The following is a 17,876-nucleotide window of genomic DNA, read 5'->3' as shown; positions in this document are numbered from 1 at the left end:
TCTCTCTCTCTCTCTCTCTCTCTCTCTCTCTCTCTCTCTCTCTCTCTCTCCAGGTTGCTCATTTTTTTATATTTCACACCCCATTTTTTTTCTTGTGCTTCTTTCTCACGTTCCCGGTTCCATTTCTCCACTTGCTTCATGAGGAAGTAGTGTTACTCCACTCTCATAATTGACTGATAATTGAGCCAGGTAGCATTCTCTGCTGAGGACCGAGGCTTGGAATTCTGAAGGCGCCAGCCTCTGTCTCAGCTTCCACTGTTGCTGATGAGACATTTAAGGCCATTGTGATTCCTGTCCTCTTTCTTCTCTTAGAAATTTACATTCACGGATTTTCCTGTGCTTAGGCTTGGCTATGTTTTTAGATCATGTGAGCTTTTTAAATTCAGAAACTCCTTCTCCTTGAAGTGTTTACTTGCTGATTTGTGGCATTTGTTTTCTTACCCAAGTGTCTGATGTTTGGACCTTAAACTATCTGTATTCATTCTCTAGATTCCTTAGCTGCTTCTGTTTCATCTATTGGTCTTGCTGTTGGAGTATGTTGGGCTATAGAAGGACCTGGGAAAGCTCTCTTAACCCTGTCTTTTAGCTTCCTATTAAGCTGTTTGTTTCATCTGAGATGGTTTTAATTGCCAGAAGTATTTCCTGTGCTTTTTAATATTTCACCCTCTTCCTGTGTCTCACATTTGGCATTGCTCTAGCGAGGATGTTGATATTTCTTGTTGTCTTCCAAGAAATGGTCTCCCTTTATTTCCTGATTTTCCCATCTCTTGTGCTGTTTTTCTCTGTTTTGAAGGTAGGATCAGAGTGCTAAATGAAGAAGACACACAAATGCCACTCCCAGGGTCAGAAGGGAACCGGATCTATCTTCAGTAGAACACAGATTATCCAAGGAATTTGTATTCAATAACCCGAGCCTCACAGTCTCTTCTGGACACAGTGAAGATTTAAGATGTGAATCCCCAGTAGTCAGTTGCTTGGCAGCCAGCCTGGGAATGCCTGGGGATTTCCTAAGAAAATCATATGACTGTCAAGTTCTTGGGACTTACAAACTCCAGCTGCCTTGAGGAGAAAACTGAAGAATGCACTTTGGGAATGAAAAATACCACAGGCTCCCAGTTTGCGGCACTCATCTATCCAAAGAAATGACAATAAAAAAGAAGGAATAATTTCTGTCTATGATATAAGTGGACTTTGGGTAGTTCCTAAAGGGACAAGCCAGTTGTTTTATTCTTTATTTGTTATAATAGTTGTAAATATTTTATGTTTGTTGTGGGTACATCTGTTAGTTACAGATATGGGAGACAGAGACTACTAGGTTATACCTATAGCTTTCCCTTTAAGCTAGAAGAGCAGGAGCTGCCTGTTATAGCCAGGGTGTTGCCACATGTAGACACGCTCCCTAACCGCCACTTGTCTTTCAAGCTATATTTATCCTTTAGTGTGTGTCTATAAAGGCTTTTGTAAACAACTTGACCCACCCCATATCCAGGTTTACTTCTTTGCTTGTTACTTCGTTAATTCACCATTGTGAGCAGGAAGCTTCTGATGGTGACAAGCTTCATGGTGCGCAGTTGTATGCAGCTCTTTGTACCAGATGGAAAGACATTGGCCTCTACTCTCTCGAAATAGGCAAATGTTTATCCACACTCCCCCTCCAACACACACAAGGAAATAAATAAATACCAGAATTAACAAACACTGCCAGGAAGGTAGAGAATGGAAACCCTTGTACACTGCTGGTAGAAATGTAAATTAGTCCCTCACTTTAAAAAAAGCAGTATGGAGATTAAAATTTTTTTATCAATTAAAAGTAGAATGAAGTTCTGTCGTTTGCAACAGTGTGGACAGAACTGGGGAGTGTTGTGTCATCACAAGCCCAGGACAGGAAGATAAGCATCACATGATCTCACCCATAAGATGAATGTAAAAAGTCGATCTTGTGAAGTTGAGGGTAGAGCAGTTGTTACCAAGGCTGAGGAGAGTGGGGGATCCAGGACTGACATGGGAATGTTGATGAGTGGGTATTACTTACAGACAGATGCAAGCAAGAAGATATGTCCTAGTCTGTGCATACAGAGGGTGAATATAGACAACAGTGAGGTCCTCTGCATTTCAGAGAGCTACAAAAAGGGTTTACATGTTTTCAATGTAAAGAAGCAATTAATGTTTAGGGAATATGTTTAGCTTGATTAAAACCTTAGAAATACAGTATATATGTGTGTTACAATACCACAGGACACTGAATACATATGTACAATTGTGTGTGGGGAGATGTAGGCACCAGCTCATGTGGTTGTGTGCATGGATGGATGAAGGTGTGCCTGCACGTGTGTGTATGTGGAGATCAGAGGTCAGAGGTCATCTGTCTTCCCCTGTCATTCTCCACCTTACTGTTTGGTTCAGATTTTCTCCCTGAACCTGGAGTTGACAGATTTGGCAGAGTTGGCTGATCAGTGTGCTCCAGGTATCCCCCTGCCTTTGCCCCAACTCAGTACTGGAGTTAGAGGTGCTTGCTACCCCACCAGTTTTGATGTAGGTGTTCAGAACTTAAACCCAGGCCCTCAACCCTCATTTCTCCCAGTCTCGATCTTTTGTTTTAATGTAGCAGCTTGAAAATAAATTTAAATTTATATTGTCTTTGAAAAGAGGCATAAGATAAGACAGTTCTTATATGGAGAAATATAAGATATTTATATATATATATATGATACATACACACACACACAATTCTGAGTCAATTTAGTGCTAACTATATATACACAGCTGTGGGATCCTGAATGCTCATGGATTGGTAGGCTTGTTTTGAAAGTGCCCCTCCTACCAAAAGCAATCTACAGATTCAGTGAATGTTCTATCATAATTTAAATGTAACTCTTCACAAAAATCGAAAAAAAAAATCTCAAAAGTCATATGAAAGTACAAAAAACCCAGGATAGCCAGAACAAAAAAAGCATTGCCAGAGGTATCACCATTCCTGATGTCAAGGAATAGTACCAGGCTACAGTAATTCAGACAGCGTTGTATTTGCATAAAAACAGACACACTGATCAAAGAAATAGAATCAAGGAACTAGGTATGAGTCCACACACCTATTGCCACCTCATTGTTTACAAAGATGCCAAAAATTATTCATCAGAGAAAAAGATGGAATCTTCAACAAATGGTGCTGATTAAGGTAGGGGCTATGTGTAGAACGGAACTAGATCCTTATCTCTCACCCAGGACAAAATACAGTCTCAGGTGGATGAAGGTTCTAAACATAAGGCTCGATATCTTAATCTGTTAGAGAGAAAGTAGAGAGTGTATTTGAACGTCTAGGCTCAGGAAAGGACTTTCTGAGTAGAACCCTTACAGAACAGGTATGAAGCCCAACACCTGACCAATGGAACCACAAAGGATGCCATCACATGATGAAGAGGCAGCCTATACAACAGGAAAAATCTTTACTCGCTGTACATCTGACACAAGACTGGTGTCTGGAATATACCAAGCACTAAATGCCAAGAAAGAAAGCAACCCATTTAAAAATTAGGGTGTGGAACTAAACAGGGTGCCCAGAAGAAGAATATAAATGGCCAAGCAATGTTTTTAAAGATGTTTAGCATCCTTAGCCATCAAAGAAAAGCAAACTAGAGCTAATTTAAAATTTCACCATACCCCTCTTAAAGTGGCTGAGATAAATAATAAAATGAAGAAATCTGCTGGTATAAATGTTGGGGAAGGGAGACCCTTCTTCACTGTTTTCAGGAGTGCAAACTGGTGCGGACGGTGGGAACTACTGTGGAGGTTTCTCAGAAACCTAGAAATAGGTTTATCATATGCTCCAGATAGTCCACTCCTGGGCGTACTCCCACGGGACTCTGTATTCTACCACAATGATACGGCTCACCCATTTCATTGTTGATGCAGCCTCAATAGCCATAAAACTAAGCAGCCTACATGTCTGTTGATGGATGAACGGCTGACCAAACTACAGCATTTAAGCAATGGGATATTATTATTCAGCAGTTGAGAAAAATGAAATCCGAAGTTAAATGGATGGATCTGGAAGCAATCGGTTGAGTGAGGTAATCCAGATCCAGAAGACAGGGGTCATATGTTCCCTCTCATGTGTGGAAGCTAGCTTTAATTTTTATTTGTCCTCCATGCAAACTTTGAAATGTCTTATATATAATGAGATTAAAGTATAAATGAGATTAATTAGTACAGAGATTACATTGTTGTGAAAAGCCACAGTCTAACTACCTTTTTAAAATAGAGTAGGTGTGATCATAGCAAGAGAAGGAGCTCGCCATTACTAAATTTTGTCTTATAATCTTTTTTTGAAATTAGGACTCAAGTCTAAAGAAATTATACGATTTTCCCATTAAAATGCAATTGGTAGAGTCTGCTGTTTAGGTTGCTTGAATTCATCAAATGTTTTTATTCTAATCTTTAATGCCTATAATATACTTGAATATATTTATGTTGCTACCACATTCAGCTATCATTAAATGCCATAATATTTACAATTAATTAACTTGAAGATCATTTTCTTTCTATATCACAAGCATTTGCTGATTCTATTTGCTTTGAATTTATCTAATAAATGAGGAGGAAATTATATTTGCTGTCAAAAAAAAAAAAAAAAGAATCAAGAACAAATGGCAGTTGGTTGTAGTGGCCCATGCCCACAACCCCATCACTCTGGAGGAGGAATCAGAGGGACTGGGAATTTAAGTCCATCCTCAGATACATAGAAATATTAATGTCAAATGAGCTACATCAGGTCCTGTCTTTTATTATGATGATGATTATAATTATTATCATGTAATACTTATATAATTATTAATTATATATTACATATGTTTCTTAGGGACTATCCACCTTATTATTTTCTTCTTATTATTTGAGAATCCAATACGCATACACACCCCAATTCCTCTCCTGTCACCCTACTACAGCTCTCCACCTCTCAACGTCATGTGCTCTTTTCTGAAACTCTAGTCCAGTGCTCCTAGTCACTGTGTGCATGGGTGTGTTCTGCCTTGATGTCGTCTTGTTGGGCCCTCTCTTCCTCTTTCACTCCTGCCTACCCTGGCTGAGGGAAGTCCCACCCTATTCTCTCTATCACCTAGTTATTGGCTTTTCCAGCTTTTATCGACAAGGCAGAGAATAAGTGGTGAGCATTGTTTACACAAACTTGAGGCAGGAGATTCTTAACCCAAGCATTGCATTACAAGGCAGTGTCCAGATTAACCCCAGGTACTGGGATAGAGAAATCAGCATTTGAATAATACAAGGGCAAACTTAACACAGTGCACAATAGCATTATGCTGACAACCCACATGTAAAAACATTCAAGATGAGCCTGCAATAAAGTAAATGTATCAAAGTAACAAAGAAACGTTTGTAATTTCAAACATTTCAAAAAGCATGTTAGCATCAAAATACAATAAGGTTTTAAGCTGGGTTGTTTTTTTTTTTTTTTTTGAGTTTTTAAAGTTATTTCCAAAACTTTTTGTACAAAATATTTTGTTCACGTTCAACTCTTCCCAGATCCTCTCTCTACCTACCCCCACTTCATGTTCTTTCTCTCCATTAAAAACAAAGCAAACAAACAGGAGCCATACAAACAAAACAAAAGCAGGAAGTCTGCTTTGTGTTGGCCAACTACTACTGAACATACAGCCTGCCCTGGGATGTCCCCACTGTCACTCCACTGAAGTTATCCACTGCAGATAGCTTCTTGGTTCACTTTCCCTTCTCTATGCTGACACTTTGTCTGGTTTGAACCTGTGCAGTCTCGTGTGCGCCACCACATTCTCTCTGAGTTAGAGTGTGTGTCAGTGTTTGGAAAACACTGTTTCCTTGGAGTCATCCATCACCTATGTCCCTAAGAATAGTCCCAGATCCACTTCCAAATCGCTCCCTTAGTGTTAAGGGGAGGGAGTTGCTTGCTACCGACTGATAGAAGCTGCTCTGATGAGTGATTCACTGTTCTACGGGTGTACCAGTATGTCATTAGACTGACTTTCCATCACACTGTCTCAAAGTGATATGATGGGAGCTTGCAGGTTTGTGGATTACACAAGACAGTTCCTTGGCCTGTTATTAATTCTGTGTCACCAACTCCCATCTGGCACTTCTAGCCCCAAGTGTTCCAAGAGAAGACTATGAGACCCCTTCGTGCTGTTTGTCCATTGTCATCCCTCGTGTACCCAGTGCTATCAACCCCTTTGTTACAAGCACAGTGTGCCTTCTTTCACGAGCTTGCTCATGGTGCCTAAGCAACTGTCTCTATTGTTCTCCTGCCCACTACTCCTTAAGTGCACAGAGCGAAGCCCTGGAGATGTGCAGAATCTGACTCAGACTCCACAAGGAGAATCATGCAAATATTCAGAATGGTGCCTTCTCATACCTTGTAGTCTTTAAAACTCCTTGTGATGTTTTCATTTTACTTTCATTAAGAAAATAAAATCATTGAGAATGGTGTCCAGATTCTCACTGACGGATTCTGATTTTTACAGTCTGCGTTCTGAACTTGGCTCTTTCTCCATAAAGAACGTTTGAGCCAACAGGAGTGACATTTTCTCCTTCTTGTGCACCCCATCCCTCCTTCCAATGCCCCTGCGTCTCTACTCACTCATGCCAATTCCCTCCAAGTGAAAGAGAAGCCACTCATTCTGTGTGCATTACTCAGGGTCTGCACAAGACACAGACGCCCCTCAAAAAAGTCAAGTCAGCTTAAAGGAAGAAGAAACCTTTGTTTGTTTGTTTGTTTGACACAGGGTCTCACTATGTAGTTCTGGCTGTCCTAGAACTCACATAGCTCTGGCTGGCTTCAAATTCACAGAGATCTGCCTACCTCTGCCTCCTTTTAACAAGGTCTAATAACAGAGGTCTGGATTGCTGGAATTCCCACAAATGCTGTGACCAGCAGAGAAATAAATTTCTTGAGAGGCAAGAAAGTCAGCTCAGCACAAATTACTTAGCAAAGCTGATACAAACTTCTTGAGTCTGACCCCAGGCAGTTTATTTTTACATATTTCAATGCAGTAAAATGTTGGGAAAGTTTTCTTGTGACAGCTATCATAACAAAACTTAAGGCATGACTACATTGAAACTCCCTTGTGATTTACAGGTCTTTTACAAAGCACCGGTGACCTCTTCCACAAGAACGGGGTTCTATTGATTGAGAAGAGAGGCTCAGAATAAGGTTCTATGGAGGAAGGGTTTGTAATAATAAGCATAATAACAAACCCTTTTGCAAAGTACACGGGACTGCTTTCATACAAATGGGTTATAATGACTGAGAAATGACACTCAGATGAAGGGGAATTCAGCCGAGGCCTGAATTTACAGAATAGCAAAGATTACCAGGTCATTAACACATCCATTCTCAGCCTTCTGGATGAAAAACTAGAATGCACATCCCTCCCATTGAAAAGAAAAATCCTGTGTGTTTAAATATTTTTTCTACTGCTATATGTAAGCACATAGACTCCATGCCCTCTACAGTAGACAGGACTTCAAGAATGAACAAAAAAAGTATTTAATTCAATATTTGAAAAATAAAGTGAATACCAAAAAATGATGCACAAAATATTAAACTGTAAAGAAAGGCAGAATCAAGAGCCATGCCTTCCTGTGCCCAGTTCGGGCCGAAACTAAGTGGAAAGCCCTGTCTCAGATCTTGTCTTGAAAACTCTTATGTTCTGCTCATTGAAAATTCATTTTGGTTTCATTTTGCTGCACTAAAATCTTCCTTCTCTTCACTTCTGACTCTGGGAACTCCCAAAGCCAAAACCTTACATGTTTCACAGAGTCCTGGCCCTGCCGCTATGTTTCTAAAGATGGCCCATGCCAGTCAGCTAGTGTGACCTTCAGCAGCCTGGGTGAGGAAGCCAGAAATTTAAAGGGAACTTCTGTAGGACAGAAAAGGTTTTTTTTCCCCCAGTTGACAAGGAACATGATGATTCTCCCAATTGATGAGGTAGACCGTGGGCTGGCCATTCTGCTCACTTGCCCAGGGAAGCTCATGAAAAGGTTAGAAAGGATACAGCAGGGGGAGATGTTCCCATCTGTCTGAGACTGGAGGAGGGGGGTAGGTACAGGGTTTCCCCCGGCTGTGGCTAGGGTGGAGAGAGACTTCTCAGATTACCACCTGTTGCTAAAAGGAGGCTGTAGATCTCAAAGGATGGAGCTCAGAAGAACCGTGAAGGCGGAGAAGATAAATCATCTGCACTAGGAAAGGTGGCCCTTGGCCTCGAAACTCACAGAAGATAGTCAGTAGCCAAGGAAGGAATAGAAACAAGGTCCAACTATACCAAAAGACCTTAGCCTGAACTTCCAAATCAGCCCCCTGCACTCTGCAAAGGCGGCTGTGGGCCAGAGGGTGGAGCTCATCCAGAAGCTGCCAGTGGGGAAGACCTCTGCCTCACGCAGCATCTGCGAGCAAGGAACGCTGAGTTAGGGAGAATGTTTGAGATGCATAAGAAACGGACCTCTTGTTTCAGATGAAATTGGACCACTTAATACCTGGAAATGAGGCTAACTAGGCTCTGAAGTGACCGAGGAAGGGAAAATGGGGTCTGCTCAACATCTTTTGACTATGACAGAAGGTAGTGAGAGGGGAAAAATATTTAAATCACACCGTTATTAGTTTCCTAACCTTATGAAACAGGCTGGTTTCTTCTCATTGATCCAGACTCTAGCCTTCTCTACCCTGCCCAGGACAGCCCAGTGACTGCAGCTCATGACCTCAAAGGACAGCCACCTGCTTATTGTGTTCATCAGTGGCTCCACACCTGTCAGCAACCCGGCACATCCAAAACCCTGCCATCCCAGGGGCTAGGATGGCGACAGCGTTCACGCTCCCGGCTCTACCTTTCCATGTCTCTTGTTTGTCCCTTGATGTCCTATCCACACCTCTGTTAATACCGTTAATGGGCATCTTTTGTTTTCAGTGTGACTCATCTTATGAATGAAAATTTTAGCTGTGGGCTGGAGAGATGGCTTGGAAGATAGAGAAACTTACTTCTCTATCAAATAATCAGATTTGGGATTCTACTTCTGCTATCAGGTGGCTCACAAATTCCCAGGACTCCAGCTCAAAGGGCATGATACTTCCTCCTGGTCTCTGTGGGCTCCACTCACACACGTGCACACACGGAACTAGACATAATTTGTTTTGGTTTGGTTTGGTTTGGTCTTTGATAAGGTAAATTTGAATTTGTATGTATAGTTATTTTCCATTTTGCTCTGGCACAAGTATAATCAAATGGTCCGTGGGCTTTCTGTGTGGATGGAAGTTGTACACAACAGCTTTGAAGTTTTGCTCTTTGTGTTCATGATCTGCTTATGCTCAAAATCAGGGCTTTAATGTTTCCAGTTGGAAGCTGGACCCGAGCAGCAGGCCAGCTTACATGGTGTGCCAATGCTCACCCACGGAGTCTTGGAAAGTCACAAAATAATGGTCATATATTCATCTTCTAGACCTTTGAAAAGTAGAATCAATTGGGTAAAATGATAATATAGTTTCATGAAAAAAGTAATTTATTAAAAATCACAGATAGAGAGCTCCCAACATGTTTCTTTAAAGTGTTTTATGGAAAATCAACAGTTTATTGTATCAAATAGTAAATCCACAAATCACAAAAGAAAGCTCACTAAAAATGCAGAGTTCCTAAGGAAGATAGCAGAATAGATCCCGTCTTCTACCTGTTGAGAGACCCCCTCCCCTACTGCCCCAGAAGAGTGTAGAGTTCATTAAAGGTTATAAGTCTGGGGGCTTGTTAGCAGCAGAGGCTGGCTCTGGACTTGTCACAAGCTGCATCCAGCATGCTGGTGTGTGACCATCATCTTGCATAGCCAATGTGGGCTTTTCCCCAGTCAACTTGTAAAATGGCTGTCATCTCCCTTATACAGCAACTGTTTTGATCATTCTTCTAGGCACTGAAGTACAAATAGTATGATTAGCTAATTAACCAAATGAAGTAACATAAACAAAGTCTTGTGCTCCAACGGCATTTCCCTTATAAATTCCTCACAGATTCAAGACTGACTGATAAGAGAAGCCAAGGGTTCTTGTCTGCCTTTGCAACACTCTCCTTAACTGCCCAGGATCCTTTAGGCAAGATGATGACATTCACACAGGCTTTCCTTGATCAGGAATAAACAGGAGACCTTGTAGCCAGCCACAACAAGGAACATGGTTGGTTTCACCCTTCATCGCCAGCGCAGCCTCATGAGCTCAGAGGTCAGCTGGCAGGTTCTTGGATTCTCTTCTTGAAGTGCCTGCTTTGAAAGTCTCTCTCACCACCCAGCCTTGCTCACTTGGACCTGCCAAGACAGGCAGGCATGCCAAACCCATTGGCAACTGTGATGGAGCCTTTGACCCAACGGTGCACTCTGTTTCTGTGCGTGTGTTCATTTCCACAAATTGCAGCCAGATTTTACAGAGTGGGTGTTTTTAGGTTTTATTGACTGTCTTGTGACTTTTCTTCTCATTGAGCCAGACAGAGGTGTAAATAGAGCCACTGCCAGGCACAGCTGGAGTTTTGTTTTGTGCTGGTTGGATATCTTTCCAGAGGGAATTCACTTACTTTTGCCAGCTGGTGTTCAGTGGAGCCACTTCCTTTCCATGAATACACTGGGACCCTATAGGTCTTATAATGCTTTAGTAATAAATGCCACATGTACCCGAAAGGACAATGGAGAATAAATAGAAAGTCGTATGCTTGAGAATGCCAGAGCCCTGGGCCAGAAGGTCAGACTTTTGTATTCCGTTTAATTATCCCATTTGTCATCTGTTCAGAGCATATTTGTTACAGACATGATGTTCTATCTGAGGCCTCCTTCAGGCTGAAGAAGATGTGATGGTCTTTGAGGTGCATTTTCACTAGCCATCTTTAGAAAACTGAAAGGGAACTTTTTCCAAAGCAAACTTGACATTTTAGGAGAGCAGAGATTCCCCCCTTTCCTCCTTTGTACAAAAGACTCCTAGATGCCCTAGGTCGCCAGAGCGACCTCTGAGACAAATTTATGGTTGGCCTTAGGCATGCTCTCTCAGCACACATGCTTGGCAAGTGCTCCCAACTTACTTCCAGCCCCAGCACACAGTTCTTCAAGACATCCAGTCTTCACTGGCTTCTTTCTTCAACTTTGCTCCCCGCTGCTGTCATCCTTGCTCTTGGATTGCCTTTGATCCATCTCCTCTCTAACACAGGTACCCAAGAGGCCAAGTGTGCTTAGCATCCCAGATCTTTATCTTCTGATACGATCTGAGATGCTTTAGACCAGAACAATTTTGATAATACTCAGACATTATCTTTTGGTTTTTTTTTTTTTTTGATCATATTGGAATTTGAACAGTGATGGTGTAAGAGCAAGTATAAACAAACCTACTTGCACTTTGTCATTCAAGCAACGGTGACTGACATTCCCAGGCGTCATTCTCCTCCTCAATGGCAAGCATTTGGCTGTTTGCATTTCATTATGAGCACACAGCTTCTTAGTATTTTGTGTGGCAGATGAGAAGTGTAGGAAGTGTGGCCTGGATTCTGAATTTGCATATAGATTTGCATGAATTTGCATATCTGTTTGAAGAATAATTGACAAATTGTGGAGGTCTATATTTGAGTATTTTGTAGGTGTTTTCTAGAAAACAGGGAAACCAAGCTCATCACTCAAGAAAAACAATTGATATTTGATCTTTCAAGGGAAAAACAGGCTTCTGAGACCGTCTCATAAGTCATTGTGAATTTGCCTGCTTCCTCTCCATGAACAACTTATCCTTGATGATCTTGGCAAGAGTTGTTTGTCTTGTTCTTATACAAGGAAATGGATTAGTATTTATATTATTAATTATATTATATTATTAATAAAATATGTAATGCCCAGGATTCCAAAATCACACCTGAAAAAAAAATACCCATCCAAGATGTGAAATGTGTCCTCCTCTTCCATTTTCATTCTTTATTATGAGACATGTCTCACACTGTAGCCCAGGCTGGCCCGGTACTGACTGTGTGGCCCAGCTCACCTAGAGCTCAGGGCAGTTCTCTAGTCCTGGGATTCTAGATGTGAGCTTATGTGCCCAGATGGGCCAATGGCTTTTTAGTTCAGCAGAATATAAAGAAAGTTCATCCAGAGACTGAAGGAAAGGCTGTCCAGAGACTGCCCCACCTGGGGATCCATCCCACATGCAGACACCAAACCCACACACTATTGCTGATGCCAAGAAGCGCTTGCTGACAGGAGCCTGATACAGCTGTCTCCTGAGAGGCTCTGCCAGAGCCTGACATATACAGATGCAGAGGCTAGCACCCAACCATTGGACTGAGCACAAGGACCCCAGTGGAGGAGTTAGAGGAAGGACTGAAGGAGCTAAAGGGGCCTTATCTGGCATCAGTGGAAGGAGAGGCCCTTGTTTCTGTGAAGGCCTTTGGTCCTGTGAAGGCTTGATACCCCAGTGTAGAAGAATGCTAGGGCAGTGAGGCAAGAGTGGGTGGGTGGGGGAGCACCCTCATTGAAGCAGAGTAAGGGGAGGGATGGAGAGGAGAAATTGGGAAAGGGGATAACATTTGAAATATAAATAAATAAAATATCCAATTTTTTAAAAAAAGGAAAGCAAGCAAGCTCATCAAAGCAGTATCAGATTCCATACTGCAACATTAGAAACTAAGATTTATTGAGTTTAATTTGATATGAAAGAAAACTATCCAAAACGATTTTATGTCTATTAAAGTATTCCCCAGAGCTCCCAGGGACTAAAGCACCAACCAAAGAGCACACATGGTGGGACTCATGGCTCCAGCTGCATATGTAGCAGAGGATGGCCTAGTTGGTCATCAATGGGAGGAGAGGCCCTTGGTCCTGTGAAGGCTCTATGCCCCAGTGTAGGGGAATGCCAGGGCCAAGAGTGGGTGGGTTGGGGAGCAGGGGGAGGGGGAGGGGGAGGGAGAGGGGATGGGACTTTTCAGAAGGGAAATCAGGAAAGGGATAACATTTAAAATATAAATAAATAAAATATCTAATTTTTTAAAAAGGTGGCTTACCTATAGGTTCTTCAAAAAACTATTTTTTTATTTTTAAAAATTTATCTTTTTGAGATTTTCAAATGTATTAAATTTACATCATTTTCTCTCTTTCCCTCTAAATTCATGGGCTCTTGTTCTTTAATTGTTAACACGCAAGCACACACGTATAAGTCCGTTTCATATTGCTTGTGCATGTGTGTGTGTGTGTATGTGTGTGTGTGTGTATGTGTGTATGTATGTTTGTATGTATGTATGTATGTATGTATGTATGTATGTATTTAGGGACAGCTACTCGGTATTAGATAGCCAGTTATAGGCTCATCCCTGGGGAAGACTGACTCTCCTTCCCAGCAGGCATTAGTTGCCTGTAGCTCTTCATCTACCAGTGGGGCCTTGTGATTCACACTGGCACATTAACAACAGTATGGCAGCTCAGATAACTGATTTCTTATTAACAAAATACAGAGACTGGGGCAGCATGCACAAGGCCTGTGCTGGTCTAAGCCAGATGGGGTCCCAAGGCTGAGAGGGAAATAGACACAACCTGCCTCCCCCCAAGCCCTAACCCAGATGCTATCTCTAACTGATAACTACCCACCCAGAAACATTAATTTTTCCCCCTGGAGACTCACAGGTTATGTAAGCCACACTTAAGGGCTAGCACCATGCCCAGCAGTAGTTGGCCCACAAAGAACAAACTCAAAGGTATTCCATGGTGTCTTCTGTCCCTTTGTTTGGCCTTAAAAAAAAATCTTGCGGGTCTTTGGTTATATATTATAGTTCCTGATTTTGTCTTTTCATGACACTTTTGTGTGTGCAAATGTGTGTATTTGCATCTGTATGTGTTTCTTGTGCTGTTTCAGTTCTGTACCCTCCGCCCCTTAGTTTGTTTGTTTTGTCCTATTCTGGTTTATTTTTTATTTTACTTTTTAAAATGTATGTTTGATTTGTAATGAGAGAGGGAAAGAAAGGGTATGGACTTAGGAAGGTAAGGAGGTGGGGGGAATCTAGGAAGAACTGGGTTGGGGAGGGGAAACTGTAATTAGAACATATTTGTTTCAGTTAGGGTTTTACTGCTAAGAACAGACACCATGACCAAGACAACTCTTATAAGTACAACATTTAATTGGGGCTGGCTTTTGGGTTCAAAGGTTCAGTTCATTATCATCAAGATGGGAACTTGACAGCATACAGGCAGACATGGTACAGAAGGAGCTGAGAGTTCTACATCTTCATCTGAAGACCGCTAGCAGAATACTGGCTTCCAGGCAGCTAGGATGAGGTTCTTAAAGCCCATGCCCACAGTGACACACCTACTCCAACAGGGCTACACCTTCTAATAGTGCCACTCCCTGGGCCAAGCATCACAAATACAAAACATCATAATATTCTATTGAAAAAAATGTTTTTTCAACAAAAAAAGGAATTGAAAACACTCACTATGAAGAATTATTTAGTAACAGGTTGTGCATCCAGTGGGCAAATATGAATTAAGGCTTGGAAAACCCAAATAATGAGTTCTGCTCCTACCTTTTCCTTATCAATTCTAGCTAAACAGACTGTTTATTAGGTTAATCCTTTATAAGTTTTAGTCACGCTCCCCCACCTTACCCGTGGGTAGAATCCATGGCCACATTCAGGCTCTGACACTGAGCCTAATCCCTGGCCATGTGTGCATTTTCTTAATACGTGCTTTTTTTTTTTAATGATCTTTTTAAAAAGCACTTTCTCCACCCCCCCCCACATTGTGTATAAATATTTATTTAAAAAAAGAATCTTCTTATATAGTTTAAAACCTCTGTGCAATCTTTCATAATTTAATGCAATAAAAATAAAATGTATGCCCAGGGACATACTCAGCACAGACTCTGTCTGGTCTACCAGTGTTTTCTGAAAGAGCTAAGACGTTTACATCCTCAGGAAGGAATGAGAGGTGAAGAATACCATTCCATGTTTGTAGCTGTGGGCTCTCTACCGCCCGGCGCCCGGCGCTGGCTTCGTCTCGCTGCACGGCGGCTGCCTTGCTGCTGTTGGTGGTGGTGGTGGTTGTTTTCTGCCTGTGGTATTGCCTCGGTGTGCAACTTCCTAAACTCTCGGCCCCTGGATTGAAGGCCTCAATCCCGACACCGTTATTGTTCTAGGAATGCTTCCAGAGTGACCGCCAGGCATGCATTTGACTTTTATGGTGTCTTGTTCCTAAGGGTAAGAACAAGCATCCAAAAGGAAAAGTTTCTTATTCAATAAATATCACAGACATTGTTGACAAGTCTGGAAGGGTGGAGTTTGGGACCAGTTAGTGACCTCAAAAATGAGGAGGAACTGTCTGCCTAAGGGATTGGTAGCCCTTGGCTTAATAAGGAAAGAGAGGAGCTGAGGCGTGCCTTCAATCTCAGCTGAGTCCAGTTTTCAATAACAGCCATGGAGCCGAGGAACCAGAAAAGGATCGTCCATCAGACTAGCACCAGCCAAATGGAGGCCGCACGAGTGAATGACTCTTTTCTTAGCTCAGTTCCAAATAAAAAGCTCAGACTTAAAAATATTAGCACATAGGAAGTGGAGGCAGGAAGATCAGGAGTTCAAGGCCAGCCTGGGTTATAAGAGATCCTGTTTCATAATAGACACATAGATCTGTAGAAACATAGGTAGATAGGTAGACAGATAGGTAGGTAGGTAGGTAGGTAGGTAGGTAGGTAGGTAGGTAGGTAGATAGATAGATAGATAGATAGATAGATAGATAGATAGATAGATGATAGATAGGTAGATAGATAGGTAGGTAGGTAGGTAGATAGATAGATAGGTAGATAGAGAGATAGATAGATGATAGATAGATAGGTAGGTAGATAGGTAGATAGATGATAGATAGGTAGATAGATAAATAGATAGATAGATAGATAGATAGATAGATAGATAGATAGATAGATAGATGTTTCTTACAGGTGTACCTGCTATGGTGCACTCCTTGGCTGAGGCACGCCTGAGAAAACTGAATTTGTTTTGTCAGCTTTTGTCTCACACACACACACATACACACACACAGAGAGAGAGAGAGAGAGAGAGAGAGAGAGAGAGAGAGAGAGAGAGAGAACACTGGAAAGCTGAGGCAAGAGCGGAATCGTCTCGTTCCTTTGCCAGACATCTGCCCTGACAGGTCATTTACCCTGTTCTGTGCTATCTAGAGTGGGTTTGCTTCTTGCACTGAAGATCTCACTTGATTTACTTTTTACTCTGTCTGGTATCCTTTCCTTTCATACAATATATTTTGTTCATATTCCTACCCCACCCCCAACTGCTACCAGATCCAGCTTTGTTGCCCCCCCCTCTCAAAGAAAGAAAGAGAGAGAGAGAGAGAGAGAGAAACAATACCCCACAAATCAAACCAATTTTAAAAAGAAAACGAAGTAAAACTGGTCTCTTAGGACAGCAACACACCAAGGAAACTATTGCTATTGCTATTCTTTCTGAGGCAGTGTCTCACTCACAGGAATCCTTCTGCCTCAGACCCCAGAGTTCCAGGGCTACAGGGGTGCCTGCCTTTTCCGTGCCTCTTGAGGCATAATAGTGTGTTTAGCAGACAAACATGGAGGTCGGTGTAGCAGAGCCACCGTAGTTAGCTGGGAATGCATCGCGCACACGCTGAAGGAATGCTGATGACTCCGTTGTTGAAGCCTCTGCTTACTCAGACTTGGGTAAAAGCCCCACTCTACAGCCGCCAGCGCCGTGACAAACTGCACGTTTTCCCGATGAGCAATACATGGTGCTGGGGACTTGTTTATCTCCTAGAAATCATTTTTCATCGTGCTCTGCAAGCTCGTAGAGCCTGCTGAAACCTCTGACGTTTGATTGTTGAGAGAGGAAACCTCTGACTAAGATTGGGCCGTGAAGGGTACAGAATACAGAATCCATCCCAACACTGTGGCCTGGACACCCTTGAGCCTAAAGACTCAAGTTGACAGTACACAGTGCTGGAACACAGCAAACGTTAAGGCCATGGAACAGACTGACAGGAATTCGAACTATCCTCACCAAAGAGCAGAGCTGTTGCCAAATCAAAGTTCAGCAGACCCAGAGGGAGGCCGTAGCCCTTACTTCTTGTTCCCCACACTCTCTGAACTCTTGCTAGTGGCTTCTCTTGACCAACTCCAGCCACCAAGAGCCAGAATGCAAGGGAGCCCAGCTTATCAGTCTCCAGGGCCACTGCACAGGGGAGCTAGAAAATGGCCTGGAAGGGTAGACTGAGGTCAGCAATCCGCAGGATCACAGTTACACAGGATGCTAGCCCCCAGCATCTGTGGCGCTAATGGGACGCCTCTGCCATTATGCTACTGTTCTGCAGTCCCTTCTAGGTTTGTAGTCACTTGGTTTTCTGTTACAGTTGGTGGCAGGCCTTATATCCGGGGCTGTTATTTCTACTTTTATTATTATTATTTCTAGTTATCACTTTTTGTCCTTTTTTTCTAAAATTTGCCCATAATTTCATGTCCTGACTGTTTTTTTGTCTGTCTGTCTGTCTGGTTGATTGGTTGGTTTATTTTTGGTTTGAAACAGGGTCTATCTAGGTAGCCCTAGCTGACCTGGAACAATTGATATAGAACAAGACTGGCTGAAATGAATTTGCCACCATGCCTGACTGAATGGTTCATTTTAATCAAAGATTTCTTTCTTGGACTTACTTTAATATCCTAGTCACATGCTTTTTTTGGGTACTGGGGGCTTTCAGCACTTCATGAGTCTACATCACCGTCTGCAACATCATCAGCTTCCTGCAGTCAGCACTCCAAACTGCTGAGACCACTTCCTGTCTCCAGAGAAGCATCCAGTGTCCTCCTCCTCTTCCCCACTCTTTTTTTTTTCTTT

General features: G+C 42.3%; 1 protein-coding gene across 2 annotated transcripts in view; it reads left to right on the top strand.

Moving 5' to 3' along the window:
* Synpo2 (synaptopodin 2) overlaps positions 1 to 17,876 on the top strand; it is a 151,058-nt gene that overhangs the window by 88,760 nt on the left and 44,422 nt on the right. The window lies entirely within an intron of this gene.

This window comes from Mus caroli, chromosome 3 (assembly GCF_900094665.2).
Source record: "Mus caroli chromosome 3, CAROLI_EIJ_v1.1, whole genome shotgun sequence".
Classification (NCBI taxonomy): domain Eukaryota; kingdom Metazoa; phylum Chordata; class Mammalia; order Rodentia; family Muridae; genus Mus; species Mus caroli.
The sequence above is the reverse complement of the archived record's forward strand: the minus strand, read 5'-3'. Positions and strand labels throughout refer to the sequence as shown.